We start from the raw sequence: 16,668 nt of genomic DNA, 5'->3' as shown, positions 1-16,668 counted from the left end.
AGAAAGAAGATCAGGATCAAAGACAGCAAGTTGCAGGTGGCCCCCATAGATCCAAAACCAGCTAATGTCCACACAAAGTCCCCAGTCTTGCCCTCGCAGGCAGAGACGGAGGTGAGTGGGACGGCTACACTGCCGCCTAGTGGGCAGGTAGCAGCCAGCCAGGGCATCCCCAGCCAGCCTTCCCAGTCGTTGGCACAAACCCTAGCACACCTCGCAGAAGAGGTGTTCACTAATGCACCGAGGGAGAGGTCGGGGTCAACACCTTCCCTGACCAGCAGTACCTCTGTAGCAATGACCCTCTTCAAGCGAAGGGCCTCCCTTCAAAGCATCCTTGACCCCCTCCCTTGTATGGGCAAAACCAGGGGCTCCCTAGAGGTCCTCCTAGATACAGCACTGGAGGACATGGGAATACCCCTGGACGCGGTAAGCCAGAAGTCTGCTAACAGCTCCAATTCAACAGACGGTAACAGCCAAAGAATGCTGTCTGTCATAACCCCCCCCCAGGACAAAGCTGACCCACACGTTCCGAGGGGCCCTGAGCAAGTTCCACCAGACTTACCTTGTGGGGAGTTGAATAGCCCCAACAACTCCACGTACTGTGCATATAAAGACGGTGCCTTCTTGGACGAGGCAGCAGTGAGTACCTTCTCAGGGGTGATGGGAGTTGCAAATAAGCCCAAGCTCCCTCGAAGCAAGCGTAGAGCTAAGAGTAGGAAGAGTGTCCCGACCTCCCAATCATAGTCGCTATGGGGTGGACGCAGCGACTCCTTTTCTTGTTAGCTACCCTGATGGCCCTGATATGTGTGTCTGTTAATGTCAGGAGCATCAGGGAGACACAAAAAAGATTTGATGTACTAAACTATCTAGCTAACTTGAAAGCAGATCTCATCTTTCTGCAGGAGTGTGGTATTTCGTCGAGCCCTGATTATAGGGACCTGAAGGAGAGTTGGACCCTAGGGGACTCCTTCTGGTCGGGCTCCAACATAGCCAGAGCCAACGGAGTAGGTATTCTGTTTAAAAACCCATTTATTACCTCCCGCAGCAGCAGGGAGGTAGAACCTGGTAGAATTCTGAGCGTGGATGTGACATACAACAACACTCCCCTCAGACTGGTCAATGTCTACGCACCCACTAACCAAAACGAAAGAGTTCAATTTTTTCCACAGCTGCGTCCACTCCTGCTGGGGAACGTACCCGTCATCGTGTCAGGTGACTTCAATTGTGCTCTGAGGGACGTAGACCGGAGCAGGCCACGCAACGACCGCTCTAGTAGAGTTTTGTCCTCCGTAATATCTGATTTCTCCCTGTGTGATGCAGGTAAGGACCTGGTGCCTCCCTTTACCTGGGTGAGCTCATCTGGGACCTCCTTCTCCCGTATAAATCTCGTCCTGCATACCAGCTCCCTTACGAAGACGGCAGTAGACACCCAGGCCGTCTTCTTCTCTGACCATAGGCTCCTGCAGGTAACATTGCAGGTCCCTCAGACCTCCCAGATGGGGTCAGGGGTTTGGAAATTAAACACCTCCTTACTCGATGACCCCTCCATAGCTGCAGCCTATAAGAGCAGGCTTGTTGAGTGGACCACTTTGCGTGACCTATTCAACTCCCCTATAGAGTGGTGGGAGATGGTCAAAATCAGAACTAAGGGTTATTTCATAGCAGCAGGCAAGAGGAAAGCAAAAGAAAGGAGGGCCAAATATAAACACCTGAATGCTGCCCTCCAGCATCTGAGCCTGCTTCAGCTTCGGGGGTTCCCTGTAAGCGACGAGATAGCCCAGACCAAGCTAGATCTTTCAGTGCTTTGTAGGGAGGAACAACGAAAGGTCATGCACAATGCAAAAGTGCAAAAAATGGAGGAAGACGAAAAGTGTACTCGCTTCTTCTTCCAGAAAACGAGGGAGAAGCGGCACTTGATGTCCTCCATGCTCGACAGCAGGGGGAGGATAGTAGAGGATAGTGAGGGAGTGAAAAAAGTGGTAGAGAACTTCTATAGGGACCTATATAACATCAAAGCTACAGATGACACCCTGATAGAGTGGTTCCTGAGCCAGTTGGAGCCTGACTCAGTGCGGGACGACGAGGAGGAGGAGAAGGACCCAGAACTCACGCTGGAGGAGCTCACCCAGGCGGTTAAGACCATGAACACCGGTAAGACGCCAGGTCCAGATGGCATCCCGGGTGAGTATTACCATCTTTTTTGGGACATGCTAAAAGTCCATTTAGCGGAGGTCTACAGAGCGGTCTACAGGGAGAAGCGGTTGGGCCGTTCTATGCGGGAGAGTGTAATTACTCTCCTTCATAAGAAAGGGGAAGTTAAAGATCTACGGAATTGGCGCCCAATCAGCCTCCTTTGCGTGGATTACAAGATACTAGCCAAAGCTCTGATGCTCCGGCTACAAGTACACCTCCCTTTGGTCATTGGCCCCGACCAGGCTTGTGGCGTCCCAGGGAGGTCCATCACGGATATTTTAATGTTAACAAGGGACATTCTGGCTTATTCTAGAGAACGGAACCATCCCCTCTGCCTGTTCAACCTTGACCAGGAGAAGGCGTTCGATAGGGTAAGCCATGAATATATGTACAAAGTGATGGACCAGATGAAATTCGCTCCTGGACTTAGGGAGTGGGTTAAAACCATCTATACAAACATTAGTACCCGAGTCTTGGTGAACAGGCACCTGACTGGTAAAATATCTATCCAGTCAGGGGTCAGACAGGGTTGCCCACTATCCCCACTGCTATATGTCGTGTGCATTGAACCCCTCCTGCAGGCAATTCGTAGGGATACCAATATAACTGGTTTCCAGCTGCCTGGATCCAACGGGGTCCAGGTCAAAACAACAGCATATATGGACGATGTGTCACTCATTTGCACCAACACATCGTCGGTATCTCGGATTAGTAATATCCTTGAGAAGTACTGCACGGCGACCGGGGCAGTGATTAATAAGTCCAAGAGCGAAGTCTACGTGTCTAAAAATTGGCAGGTAGATAGGGAACTGTCGGACATGTACCCTGTCAAAAAGGACAAAATCAAGATTCTGGGCCTCATTTTCGAGAACAATAGCTCGGGGGCCCAGAGCTGGACGGCGGCCATTAACCAGGTCCGTAAAAAGATTGGCGGATGGAGCACAAGATCCTTAACAATGACGGGTAGAGTATTAATAACCAAGTCTATACTGTTCCCCATCCTCTCTTATGTAGGAAAAATCTTTCCCCCAGACAGGACCACCAAAAAAGTGGTGGACCGCATTATCCACCGCTTTATCTGGGGCAGCAAGATGGAGAGGGTAAAACGAGCCACCCTGAGTAAAGCCGACAAGAAGGGAGGTAAGGGGGTCCCGGACGTTGTGCAGCTCACCCGAGTGCAGGGGCTCACGCAAACTATCAAGAACATCCAGGCCCTGGACAGGAAGGTATGTTACATGAATCGTTTCTATTTTGCCACCTGTCTCAGGGCCTTGGGCCTCTGCACTATTGATAACACCGTGCCATACTCCTGGGACCCCCCATTGTATTATAGAACCTTAAGGGACACTATATATAAATTGGGCTTAGATAAAGCAAAATTGGCCTCCTGGGAATACAAGGCTGTAACTAAATATCTTGCCGGTTCCCAGGAAATTGAAAAAGTAGCTACTTTCTCCCTCACCCAAAGCCAAAAAATCTGGGAGAATGTGTCTCACAGCTGCCTCAGTAATGTCCAGAAGGATATAGCATGGAACACCGTCCACAGTGCACTCCCCACTCGAGCGTTCATGTTCAGGAGGGGACTAGCCCAAGTAGAAACATGCCCCTATGCAAAGTGCCGCAAGAGAGAAACACCAGCCCATATCTTCTGGGAGTGTGATGTGGCTGGCAGTGTCTGGCTCTCTGTCTCTGTCTTCCTAAACAGGTTTGCTGACACGGCCAAGATGACCGCTGAGACTGTGCTCTATGGGCCTGCGGGAGGAATCACTACCAGCACAGCTAAGTGCGTTTGGCGTGTCATCAATGTTGTCAAGCAGATCCTGTGGGAAGGCCGTAACGTCTGTGTCTATCACAAGCAGGAGCTAGACACTATCACCACGACCAGAAGGGCACAAACTCTTATCAAGGACTTTGTAATTCTGGACATCCGGACCCTCGGGAAGGACAAGGCCTGCGCGGAGTGGAGGATCGCCGGACTTCAGGACGTGAAGATGGAATAAAGGAAAAAACTGGAACCGCTAGCTCATAGGAGCGGGACTACGGGGCACCGCTAAGCCCTTTATTTATTTTGTCATGCCAGCATTCCGCCCTTTTTAGCTGGCATGACCGTTTTTCAACGGTGCCCTGGTTTTATGTAGTCTTTTTGTTTCAGTTTTATGGACTTTTATTTGATTTACGTTGAATGTTTTATTTGATTTTGTTTTGTTTTGTTTTATGTATCTTTAAGATTTTTAATGTAAACTATTAAAAGTTACATTTTAAGTGTTTTAAAATTTTAGAATTTTAACGCACTGTTTTACACACTGTCCCTTTTCCCCTGTCCCTGTTTTAGTAATATAGTTTTATGTTCACTTTTGAACCTTTTTAGAGAGCACTCCCCGGCCCTCACAAGCACTGTTTTTTTATAGATGGTTCTTTTTTTCCAGTCACTTTTAAAACAGCACAGGTTTTTTTCATGTTGATTTTAATCTGTGTCTGTTTTAACCATGTACAAAGCACAATTGTCTTGGTGTTTTTAAATGTATTTTAAATGCTTTTAAAACAAAATGTATGTCTGTATGTATGAATGTCATCTTTAAAAGAAATGTAAAATGAATGAAAAAACGAATGGGTGTAAATGTAAAAAAATGTAAAATCTCAATAAAAGAGTATTAATATCTGATACGTCCGCTATCAGGGGACCATATATTAAATTGATTTTTGGAATCGGGAGATGGAACAGGGGCTTGCTCCGTCCACTCCACGCATCGGCCCGGTATTGCAGTACCTCCGGGAACGGTGCACACCTTTCTCTAACGTTGGTCAAAGTCAGATCTGGATCTCTCCTGTGAGCATTTTGTCTACCCCTGCTGGAGGGAGAGTGCCAGTGTTGATGCAAGTTTTCCCGCCGTTTTACTTCTTTTTTTTTCTTTCTCTCTTTCTTTCTTTCTCTCTTTCTTTCTCTCTTTCTCTCTTTCTTTCTCTCTTTCTTTCTTGCTGTCTTTCTTTTATTCACATGTGGTGATGATGTAGACAGCAGCAGGTTGTTTCCTGGGAGCATGCAGCTAACCAGACAAGTGTGGTGGAACATGTCCCTATGCCAGGACCTTCTTAGCAAGCCAGCCAGCCAGCGAGGCACAGTTGTAGTTACCCAAGGCACCTTGCACAGCATAGCAGCTTGGCATGACTATTTGTAAGACGCACTCCGCCAGTTTATGTTTTGTTTTTGGTGTTATGTGTGTGTTTTTGCTTTGTTTTGTTTTCTCCTGCTTAAATTGCACATTTCCCCTCTGGAAGCAGCAGCCCGTTTTTTTGGGGTCTGCTTGTGCTTGAAATTTTGCACCCACCTTTGAATCCCCCTGTGCCGTCCGGGCTGGGGGGCCCCGGGCAAGGGCCAAGTCGCCATCGCTTCTCGGCCTTTTGGCTAAGATCAAGTGTAGTATCTGTTCTTATCAGTTTAATATCTGATACGTCCCCTATCAGGGGACCATATATTAAATTGATTTTTGGAATCGGGAGATGGAACAGGGGCTTGCTCCGTCCACTCCACGCATCGGCCCGGTATTGCAGTACCTCCGGGAACGGTGCACACCTTTCTCTAACGTTGGTCAAAGTCAGATCTGGATCTCTCCTGTGAGCATTTTGTCTACCCCTGCTGGAGGGAGAGTGCCAGTGTTGATGCAAGTTTTCCCGCCGTTTTACTTCTTTTTTTTTCTTTCTCTCTTTCTTTCTTTCTTTTTCTTTCTCTCTTTCTTTCTTGCTGTCTTTCTTTCTTTTATTCACATGTGGTGATGATGTAGACAGCAGCAGTTTGTTTCCTGGGAGCATGCAGCTAACCAGACAAGTGTGGTGGAACATGTCCCTATGCCAGGTCCTTCTTAGCCAGCCATATACTCTGGCTTCTCTTCAGTTCGAATAAATCTTTCTAAGACTAAGGCTTAGAGGGTAGTGGCATTGCCCGCTCCCTCCGAGGGTCTGTGAGAGGTTTGTTCGGGTGAGGAGGAACAGAATTTTTTTTATTTTTGACTGGCTTTCTTCAGCTCGGCAACTTTTTGGAAGACTAATGCTCAGTCTGGTTTTGGCTTGCCCAATCCAGGCCGAGGGTCTTTCAAGATTTTGTTGACTGTTGAGAGCAGTTTTTTCTTTTTCAGGCGGTTCCCGTTTTTTTCTTTTTCAGGCGGTTCTGGCTTTTCCAGACGTTCCTGGAGTTAGAGAGAAGGAGGACCTACCATCCAGACGACCTTTGAGGACCCTTTGATGACCTAGACGACCTCATCCCCAGCCCTTGATTGTAATCGAGATCCAGACCGAGAGAGCAGCAGGCGCCCAGCAGAGGGCGCCATCTGGGAGGAGCAGAGGGCGGCCCCGGACCCCGAGGAGGCGTCACAGCCACGATTCTTCCTACGTGGTCTCGGTGCCAAGCAGCGCCCCCTACTCCGCCAGGGAAGGACACCGTTCACCTGGGGAGGGGGTCCCTCTTGCGAGGCGACCATCTCCTCAGGGACTAAAGTAATAGTTCCTTCAACTGCCCAGATTTGCTGCTTACGTTGTCTCTTTTCCGTAGAGAGAGACAACCCGGACGTCCAGAGGCTTCTCCCACCCCAATCGGAGGAGCCAGCTGAAGGATGGCGTTCCGGCCAACCCAGGAAACCAGGAGGCACAATGCGGTGCGCTTCACAAGAAACAAGCAAGATGAAACGGAACCAGGACTGACGAGACTGGAGTTCAGCCGGACCATTCTTCAGAGGGGTATGGGTTTTTCCCCTTCTGACTTGAATTGTTTGGTGAAATTGCCAGGGCTTAAGGAAGTGTTTGAGGTCAGTTTTAGGAACCCCCAAAAGTTACAAGAAATGTGGTCCTTTTGGGGGGAGAATAAATATCTCGCTCCATACAAAGAATTTTGTGTGGATGCACTGACAGACAGAGAAATGAAAGTTGTTACTGTCCAATTTTTCAATGAGGCTGTTAGCGACTATGATATTACAACATGGCTTAACCGCTATGGGAGGGTGTCATCAGAAGGGAGGAAAATTACAGATGAAGATGGGGTTTGGACAGGAGCCAGAAAGTGGCTGGTACGCCTTAATGTTGATCCATCGGGCATTGGAGGCGTCCGCCACATTCCAAACTCCATAGTGTTAGGGCCCAACAGAGGGCTGGTATTCTATAATGGGATGCCAAAACTCTGCAGGAAATGTGGGGAATTAGGACACCTGGCGGCCGCGTGTACTGTAGTCAAGTGCAGGAACTGCGGCGCCCCCCACGAGACCAGCCACTGCAGAGAAGAGAGGCAGTGCAATTTGTGTGGAAAGAAGGGGCACCTGTTTAAGGACTGCCCCTCTTCCTATGCCAACATGGCCAGAGCCAGCAAGGCAAACATGAACAAGCCTAGGCCTGAGCAGGAAGAGGGAGCAAGTAACAAAGATCAGTCCACATCACCACCAACAGTATCCAAGACCCAGACTCCAGCACCACCATCATCACCAGCACCCCCTCACCCCCCCGCCCCCGAGACATGTCCCGTTTTACGAGGACCCCTTCCCCCAGCCCAGAGAGAGAGTACAACAGCCACTCCACTAGCTCCTCCAGTAGCTCCTCTGATGCAGAACACGAGTCAGGGAGGGAGCCCGGACCCAGCAGCGGCCCCCCCCTGAGTAGGGCCCTCTCAGCGCCAGCACTCCCCCTCGGCTCTCGTTATGACGCCATAAGGATTGAGTCCGTGGGGGAGGAAAGCAAAAGCGACAGTGAAAGTGAGAGTGAGAAGGAGGGGAAGGGAGTGAAGAACCAGCAGAGGGTGGGGAAAAGAAAGGGTAGAGACGAGGGGGGGAAAAGAAAGAAGATCAGGATCAAAGACAGCAAGTTGCAGGTGGCCCCCATAGATCCAAAACCAGCTAATGTCCACACAAAGTCCCCAGTCTTGCCCTCGCAGGCAGAGACGGAGGCGAGTGGGACGGCTACACTGCCGCCTAGTGGGCAGGTAGCAGCCAGCCAGGGCATCCCCAGCCAGCCTTCCCAGTCGTTGGCACAAACCCTAGCACACCTCGCAGAAGAGGTGTTCACTAATGCACCGAGGGAGAGGTCGGGGTCAACACCTTCCCTGACCAGCAGTACCTCTGTAGCAATGACCCTCTTCAAGCGAAGGGCCTCCCTTCAAAGCATCCTTGACCCCCTCCCTTGTATGGGCAAAACCAGGGGCCCCCTAGAGGTCCTCCTAGATACAGCACTGGAGGACATGGGAATACCCCTGGACGCGGTAAGCCAGAAGTCTGCTAACAGCTCCAATTCAACAGACGGTAACAGCCAAAGAATGCTGTCTGTCATAACCCCCCCCCAGGACAAAGCTGACCCACACGTTCCGAGGGGCCCTGAGCAAGTTCCACCAGACTTACCTTGTGGGGAGTTGAATAGCCCCAACAACTCCACGTACTGTGCATATAAAGACGGTGCCTTCTTGGACGAGGCAGCAGTGAGTACCTTCTCAGGGGTGATGGGAGTTGCAAATAAGCCCAAGCTCCCTCGAAGCAAGCGTAGAGCTAAGAGTAGGAAGAGTGTCCCGACCTCCCAATCATAGTCGCTATGGGGTGGACGCAGCGACTCCTTTTCTTGTTAGCTACCCTGATGGCCCTGATATGTGTGTCTGTTAATGTCAGGAGCATCAGGGAGACACAAAAAAGATTTGATGTACTAAACTATCTAGCTAACTTGAAAGCAGATCTCATCTTTCTGCAGGAGTGTGGTATTTCGTCGAGCCCTGATTATAGGGACCTGAAGGAGAGTTGGACCCTAGGGGACTCCTTCTGGTCGGGCTCCAACATAGCCAGAGCCAACGGAGTAGGTATTCTGTTTAAAAACCCATTTATTACCTCCCGCAGCAGCAGGGAGGTAGAACCTTGTAGAATTCTGAGCGTGGATGTGACATACAACAACACTCCCCTCAGACTGGTCAATGTCTACGCACCCACTAACCAAAACGAAAGAGTTCAATTTTTTCCACAGCTGCGTCCACTCCTGCTGGGGAACGTACCCGTCATCGTGTCAGGTGACTTCAATTGTGCTCTGAGGGACGTAGACCGGAGCAGGCCACGCAACGACCGCTCTAGTAGAGTTTTGTCCTCCGTAATATCTGATTTCTCCCTGTGTGATGCAGGTAAGGACCTGGTGCCTCCCTTTACCTGGGTGAGCTCATCTGGGACCTCCTTCTCCCGTATAGATCTCGTCCTGCATACCAGCTCCCTTACGAAGACGGCAGTAGACACCCAGGCCGTCTTCTTCTCTGACCATAGGCTCCTGCAGGTAACATTGCAGGTCCCTCAGACCTCCCAGATGGGGTCAGGGGTTTGGAAATTAAACACCTCCTTACTCGATGACCCCTCCATAGCTGCAGCCTATAAGAGCAGGCTTGTTGAGTGGACCACTTTGCGTGACCTATTCAACTCCCCTATAGAGTGGTGGGAGATGGTCAAAATCAGAACTAAGGGTTATTTCATAGCAGCAGGCAAGAGGAAAGCAAAAGAAAGGAGGGCCAAATATAAACACCTGAATGCTGCCCTCCAGCATCTGAGCCTGCTTCAGCTTCGGGGGTTCCCTGTAAGCGACGAGATAGCCCAGACCAAGCTAGATCTTTCAGTGCTTTGTAGGGAGGAACAACGAAAGGTCATGCACAATGCAAAAGTGCAAAAAATGGAGGAAGACGAAAAGTGTACTCGCTTCTTCTTCCAGAAAACGAGGGAGAAGCGGCACTTGATGTCCTCCATGCTCGACAGCAGGGGGAGGATAGTAGAGGATAGTGAGGGAGTGAAAAAAGTGGTAGAGAACTTCTATAGGGACCTATATAACATCAAAGCTACAGATGACACCCTGATAGAGTGGTTCCTGAGCCAGTTGGAGCCTGACTCAGTGCGGGACGACGAGGAGGAGGAGAAGGACCCAGAACTCACGCTGGAGGAGCTCACCCAGGCGGTTAAGACCATGAACACCGGTAAGACGCCAGGTCCAGATGGCATCCCGGGTGAGTATTACCATCTTTTTTGGGACATGCTAAAAGTCCATTTAGCGGAGGTCTACAGAGCGGTCTACAGGGAGAAGCGGTTGGGCCCTTCTATGCGGGAGAGTGTAATTACTCTCCTTCATAAGAAAGGGGAAGTTAAAGATCTACGGAATTGGCGCCCAATCAGCCTCCTTTGCGTGGATTACAAGATACTAGCCAAAGCTCTGATGCTCCGGCTACAAGTACACCTCCCTTTGGTCATTGGCCCCGACCAGGCTTGTGGCGTCCCAGGGAGGTCCATCACGGATATTTTAATGTTAACAAGGGACATTCTGGCTTATTCTAGAGAACGGAACCATCCCCTCTGCCTGTTCAACCTTGACCAGGAGAAGGCGTTCGATAGGGTAAGCCATGAATATATGTACAAAGTGATGGACCAGATGAAATTCGCTCCTGGACTTAGGGAGTGGGTTAAAACCATCTATACAAACATTAGTACCCGAGTCTTGGTGAACAGGCACCTGACTGGTAAAATATCTATCCAGTCAGGGGTCAGACAGGGTTGCCCACTATCCCCACTGCTATATGTCGTGTGCATTGAACCCCTCCTGCAGGCAATTCGTAGGGATACCAATATAACTGGTTTCCAGCTGCCTGGATCCAACGGGGTCCAGGTCAAAACAACAGCATATATGGACGATGTATCACTCATTTGCACCAACACATCGTCGGTACCTCGGATTAGTAATATCCTTGAGAAGTACTGCACGGCGACCGGGGCAGTGATTAATAAGTCCAAGAGCGAAGTCTACGTGTCTAAAAATTGGCAGGTAGATAGGGAACTGTCGGACATGTACCCTGTCAAAAAGGACAAAATCAAGATTCTGGGCCTCATTTTCGAGAACAATAGCTCGGGGGCCCAGAGCTGGACGGCGGCCATTAACCAGGTCCGTAAAAAGATTGGCGGATGGAGCACAAGATCCTTAACAATGACGGGTAGAGTATTAATAACCAAGTCTATACTGTTCCCCATCCTCTCTTATGTAGGAAAAATCTTTCCCCCAGACAGGACCACCAAAAAAGTGGTGGACCGCATTATCCACCGCTTTATCTGGGGCAGCAAGATGGAGAGGGTAAAGCGAGCCACCCTGAGTAAAGCCGACAAGAAGGGAGGTAAGGGGGTCCCGGACGTTGTGCAGCTCACCCGAGTGCAGGGGCTCACGCAAACTATCAAGAACATCCAGGCCCTGGACAGGAAGGTATGTTACATGAATCGTTTCTATTTTGCCACCTGTCTCAGGGCCTTGGGCCTCTGCACTATTGATAACACCGTGCCGTACTCCTGGGACCCCCCATTGTATTATAGAACCTTAAGGGACACTATATATAAATTGGGCTTAGATAAAGCAAAATTGGCCTCCTGGGAATACAAGGCTGTAACTAAATATCTTGCCGGTTCCCAGGAAATTGAAAAAGTAGCTACTTTCTCCCTCACCCAAAGCCAAAAAATCTGGGAGAATGTGTCTCACAGCTGCCTCAGTAATGTCCAGAAGGATATAGCATGGAACACCGTCCACAGTGCACTCCCCACTCGAGCGTTCATGTTCAGGAGGGGACTAGCCCAAGTAGAAACATGCCCCTATGCAAAGTGCCGCAAGAGAGAAACACCAGCCCATATCTTCTGGGAGTGTGATGTGGCTGGCAGTGTCTGGCTCTCTGTCTCTGTCTTCCTAAACAGGTTTGCTGACACGGCCAAGATGACCGCTGAGACTGTGCTCTATGGGCCTGCGGGAGGAATCGATACCAGCACAGCTAAGTGCGTTTGGCGTGTCATCAATGTTGTCAAGCAGATCCTGTGGGAAGGCCGTAACGTCTGTGTCTATCACAAGCAGGAGCTAGACACTATCACCACGACCAGAAGGGCACAAACTCTTATCAAGGACTTTGTAATTCTGGACATCCGGACCCTCGGGAAGGACAAGGCCTGCACGGAGTGGAGGATCGCCGGACTTCAGGACGTGAAGATGGAATAAAGGAAAAAACTGGAACCGCTAGCTCCTAGGAGCGGGACTACGGGGCACCGCTAAGCCTTTTATTTATTTTGTCATGCCAGCATTCCGCCCTTTTTAGCTGGCATGACCGTTTTTTCAACGGTGCCCTGGTTTTATGTAGTCTTTTTGTTTCAGTTTTATGGACTTTTATTTGATTTACGTTGAATGTTTTATTTGATTTTGTTTTGTTTTGTTTTATGTATCTTTAAGATTTTTAATGTAAACTATTAAAAGTTACATTTTAAGTGTTTTAAAATTTTAGAATTTTAACTCACTGTTCTATACACTGTCCCTTTTCCCCTGTCCCTGTTTTAGATCTAGTTTTATGTTCACTTTTGAACTTTTTTAGAGAGCACTCCCCGGCCCTCACAAACACTGGTTTTTTATAGATGGTTCTTTTTTTCCAGTCACTTTTAAAGCAGCACAGGTTTTTTTCATGTTGATTTTAATCTGTGTCTGTTTTAACCATGTACAAAGCACAATTGTCTTGGTGTTTTTAAATGTATTTTAAATGCTTTTAAAACAAAATGTATGTCTGTATGCATGAATGTCATCTTTAAAAGAAATGTAAAATGAATGAAAAAAACGAATGGGTGTAAATGTAAAAAATGTAAAATCTCAATAAAAGAGTATCTGTTCTTATCAGTTTAATATCTGATAAGTCCCCTATCAGGGGACCATATATTAAATTGATTTTTGGAATCGGGAGATGGAACAGGGGCTTGCTCCGTCCACTCCACGCATCGGCCCGGTATTGCAGTACCTCCGGGAACGGTGCACACCTTTCTCTAACGTTGGTCAAAGTCAGATCTGGATCTCTCCTGTGAGCATTTTGTCTACCCCTGCTGGAGGGAGAGTGCCAGTGTTGATGCAAGTTTTCCCGCCGTTTTACTTCTTTTTTTTTTCTTTCTCTCTCTCTTTCTTTCTTTCTCTCTTTCTTTCTCTCTTTCTCTCTTTCTTTCTCTCTTTCTTTCTTGCTGTCTTTCTTTCTTTTATTCACATGTGGTGATGATGTAGACAGCAGCAGTTTGTTTCCTGGGAGCATGCAGCTAACCAGACAAGTGTGGTGGAACATGTCCCTATGCCAGGACCTTCTTAGCAAGCCAGCAAGCCAGCCAGCCAGCGAGGCACAGTTGTAGTTACCCAAGGCACCTTGCACAGCATAGCAGCTTGGCATGACTATTTGTAAGACGCACTCCGCCAGTTTATGTTTTGTTTTTGGTGTTATGTGTGTGTTTTTGCTTTGTTTTGTTTTCTCCTGCTTAAATTGCACATTTCCCCTCTGGAAGCAGCAGCCCGTTTTTTTGGGGTCTGCTTGTGCTTGAAATTTTGCACCCACCTTTGAATCCCCCTGTGCCGTCCGGGCTGGGGGGCCCCGGGCAAGGGCCAAGTCGCCATCGCTTCTCGGCCTTTTGGCTAAGATCAAGTGTAGTATCTGTTCTTATCAGTTTAATATCTGATACGTCCCCTATCAGGGGACCATATATTAAATTGATTTTTGGAATCGGGAGATGGAACAGGGGCTTGCTCCGTCCACTCCACGCATCGGCCCGGTATTGCAGTACCTCCGGGAACGGTGCACACCTTTCTCTAACGTTGGTCAAAGTCAGATCTGGATCTCTCCTGTGAGCATTTTGTCTACCCCTGCTGGAGGGAGAGTGCCAGTGTTGATGCAAGTTTTCCCGCCGTTTTACTTCTTTTTTTTCTTTCTCTCTTTCTTTCTTTCTCTCTTTCTTTCTCTCTTTCTCTCTTTCTTTCTCTCTTTCTTTCTTGCTGTCTTTCTTTCTTTTATTCACATGTGGTGATGATGTAGACAGCAGCAGGTTGTTTCCTGGGAGCATGCAGCTAACCAGACAAGTGTGGTGGAACATGTCCCTATGCCAGGACCGTCTTAGCAAGCCAGCCAGCCAGCGAGGCACAGTTGTAGTTACCCAAGGCACCTTGCACAGCATAGCAGCTTGGCATGACTATTTGTAAGACGCACTCCGCCAGTTTATGTTTTGTTTTTGGTGTTATGTGTGTGTTTTTGCTTTGTTTTGTTTTCTCCTGCTTAAATTGCACATTTCCCCTCTGGAAGCAGCAGCCCGTTTTTTTGGGGTCTGCTTGTGCTTGAAATTTTGCACCCACCTTTGAATCCCCCTGTGCCGTCCGGGCTGGGGGGCCCCGGGCAAGGGCCAAGTCGCCATCGCTTCTCGGCCTTTTGGCTAAGATCAAGTGTAGTATCTGTTCTTATCAGTTTAATATCTGATACGTCCCCTATCAGGGGACCATATATTAAATTGATTTTTGGAATCGGGAGATGGAACAGGGGCTTGCTCCGTCCACTCCACGCATCGGCCCGGTATTGCAGTACCTCCGGGAACGGTGCACACCTTTCTCTAACGTTGGTCAAAGTCAGATCTGGATCTCTCCTGTGAGCATTTTGTCTACCCCTGCTGGAGGGAGAGTGCCAGTGTTGATGCAAGTTTTCCCGCCGTTTTACTTCTTTTTTTTTTCTTTCTCTCTTTCTTTCTTTCTTTCTTTCTTTCTCTCTTTCTTTCTCTCTTTCTCTCTTTCTTTCTCTCTTTCTTTCTTGCTGTCTTTCTTTCTTTTATTCACATGTGGTGATGATGTAGACAGCAGCAGGTTGTTTCCTGGGAGCATGCAGCTAACCAGACAAGTGTGGTGGAACATGTCCCTATGCCAGGACCTTCTTAGCAAGCCAGCCAGCCAGCGAGGCACAGTTGTAGTTACCCAAGGCACCTTGCACAGCATAGCAGCTTGGCATGACTATTTGTAAGACGCACTCCGCCAGTTTATGTTTTGTTTTTGGTGTTATGTGTGTGTTTTTGCTTTGTTTTGTTTTCTCCTGCTTAAATTGCACATTTCCCCTCTGGAAGCAGCAGCCCGTTTTTTTGGGGTCTGCTTGTGCTTGAAATTTTGCACCTACCTTTGAATCCCCCTGTGCCGTCCGGGCTGGGGGGCCCCGGGCAAGGGCCAAGTCGCCATCGCTTCTCGGCCTTTTGGCTAAGATCAAGTGTAGTATCTGTTCTTATCAGTTTAATATCTGATACGTCCCCTATCAGGGGACCATATATTAAATTGATTTTTGGAATCGGGAGATGGAACAGGGGCTTGCTCCGTCCACTCCACGCATCGGCCCGGTATTGCAGTACCTCCGGGAACGGTGCACACCTTTCTCTAACGTTGGTCAAAGTCAGATCTGGATCTCTCCTGTGAGCATTTTGTCTACCCCTGCTGGAGGGAGAGTGCCAGTGTTGATGCAAGTTTTCCCGCCGTTTTATTTCTTTTTTTTCTTTCTCTCTTTCTTTCTTTCTCTCTTTCTTTCTCTCTTTCTCTCTTTCTTTCTCTCTTTCTTTCTTGCTGTCTTTCTTTCTTTTATTCACATGTGGTGATGATGTAGACAGCAGCAGGTTGTTTCCTGGGAGCATGCAGCTAACCAGACAAGTGTGGTGGAACATGTCCCTATGCCAGGACCTTCTTAGCAAGCCAGCCAGCCAGCGAGGCACAGTTGTAGTTACCCAAGGCACCTTGCACAGCATAGCAGCTTGGCATGACTATTTGTAAGACGCACTCCGCCAGTTTATGTTTTGTTTTTGGTGTTATGTGTGTGTTTTTGCTTTGTTTTGTTTTCTCCTGCTTAAATTGCACATTTCCCCTCTGGAAGCAGCAGCCCGTTTTTTTGGGGTCTGCTTGTGCTTGAAATTTTGCACCCACCTTTGAATCCCCCTGTGCCGTCCGGGCTGGGGGGCCCCGGGCAAGGGCCAAGTCGCCATCGCTTCTCGGCCTTTTGGCTAAGATCAAGTGTAGTATCTGTTCTTATCAGTTTAATATCTGATACGTCCCCTATCAGGGGACCATATATTAAATTGATTTTTGGAATCGGGAGATGGAACAGGGGCTTGCTCCGTCCACTCCACGCATCGGCCCGGTATTGCAGTACCTCCGGGAACGGTGCACACCTTTCTCTAACGTTGGTCAAAGTCAGATCTGGATCTCTCCTGTGAGCATTTTGTCTACCCCTGCTGGAGGGAGAGTGCCAGTGTTGATGCAAGTTTTCCCGCCGTTTTACTTCTTTTTTTTCTTTCTCTCTTTCTTTCTTTCTCTCTTTCTTTCTCTCTTTCTCTCTTTCTTTCTCTCTTTCTTTCTTGCTGTCTTTCTTTCTTTTATTCACATGTGGTGATGATGTAGACAGCAGCAGGTTGTTTCCTGGGAGCATGCAGCTAACCAGACAAGTGTGGTGGAACATGTCCCTATGCCAGGACCTTCTTAGCAAGCCAGCCAGCCAGCGAGGCACAGTTGTAGTTACCCAAGGCACCTTGCACAGCATAGCAGCTTGGCATGACTATTTGTAAGACGCACTCCGCCAGTTTATGTTTTGTTTTTGGTGTTATGTGTGTGTTTTTGCTTTGTTTTGTTTTCTCCTGCTTAAATTGCACATTTCCCCTCTGGAAGCAGCAG

General features: G+C 48.6%; 5 non-coding genes and 2 pseudogenes across 5 annotated transcripts; all 7 read left to right on the top strand.

Annotated features, from left to right (window-relative positions):
- The first annotated feature begins 4,824 nt into the window (after positions 1–4,824).
- Positions 4,825–4,979, top strand: LOC131738794 (U2 spliceosomal RNA; annotated as a pseudogene).
- Positions 4,980–5,573: 594 nt separating this feature from the next.
- On the top strand, positions 5,574–5,764 carry LOC131739068 (U2 spliceosomal RNA). The gene has a single exon (XR_009330235.1). It is a non-coding gene; the product is annotated as a U2 spliceosomal RNA (small nuclear RNA).
- A 7,058-nt stretch (positions 5,765–12,822) lies between these two features.
- Positions 12,823–12,992, top strand: LOC131738412 (U2 spliceosomal RNA; annotated as a pseudogene).
- Positions 12,993–13,603: 611 nt separating this feature from the next.
- On the top strand, positions 13,604–13,794 carry LOC131739067 (U2 spliceosomal RNA). Its single transcript, XR_009330234.1, has one exon. It is a non-coding gene; the product is annotated as a U2 spliceosomal RNA (small nuclear RNA).
- Positions 13,795–14,391: 597 nt separating this feature from the next.
- LOC131739066 (U2 spliceosomal RNA) lies at positions 14,392–14,582 on the top strand. The gene has a single exon (XR_009330233.1). It is a non-coding gene; the product is annotated as a U2 spliceosomal RNA (small nuclear RNA).
- Positions 14,583–15,193: 611 nt separating this feature from the next.
- LOC131739065 (U2 spliceosomal RNA) lies at positions 15,194–15,384 on the top strand. The gene has a single exon (XR_009330232.1). It is a non-coding gene; the product is annotated as a U2 spliceosomal RNA (small nuclear RNA).
- Positions 15,385–15,981: 597 nt separating this feature from the next.
- On the top strand, positions 15,982–16,172 carry LOC131739064 (U2 spliceosomal RNA). The gene has a single exon (XR_009330231.1). It is a non-coding gene; the product is annotated as a U2 spliceosomal RNA (small nuclear RNA).
- The last annotated feature ends 496 nt before the right edge of the window (positions 16,173–16,668 follow it).

The sequence above is a fragment of the Acipenser ruthenus genome, chromosome 10 (genome assembly GCF_902713425.1).
Source record: "Acipenser ruthenus chromosome 10, fAciRut3.2 maternal haplotype, whole genome shotgun sequence".
NCBI classification, from domain to species: domain Eukaryota; kingdom Metazoa; phylum Chordata; class Actinopteri; order Acipenseriformes; family Acipenseridae; genus Acipenser; species Acipenser ruthenus.
The sequence above is the reverse complement of the archived record's forward strand: the minus strand, read 5'-3'. Positions and strand labels throughout refer to the sequence as shown.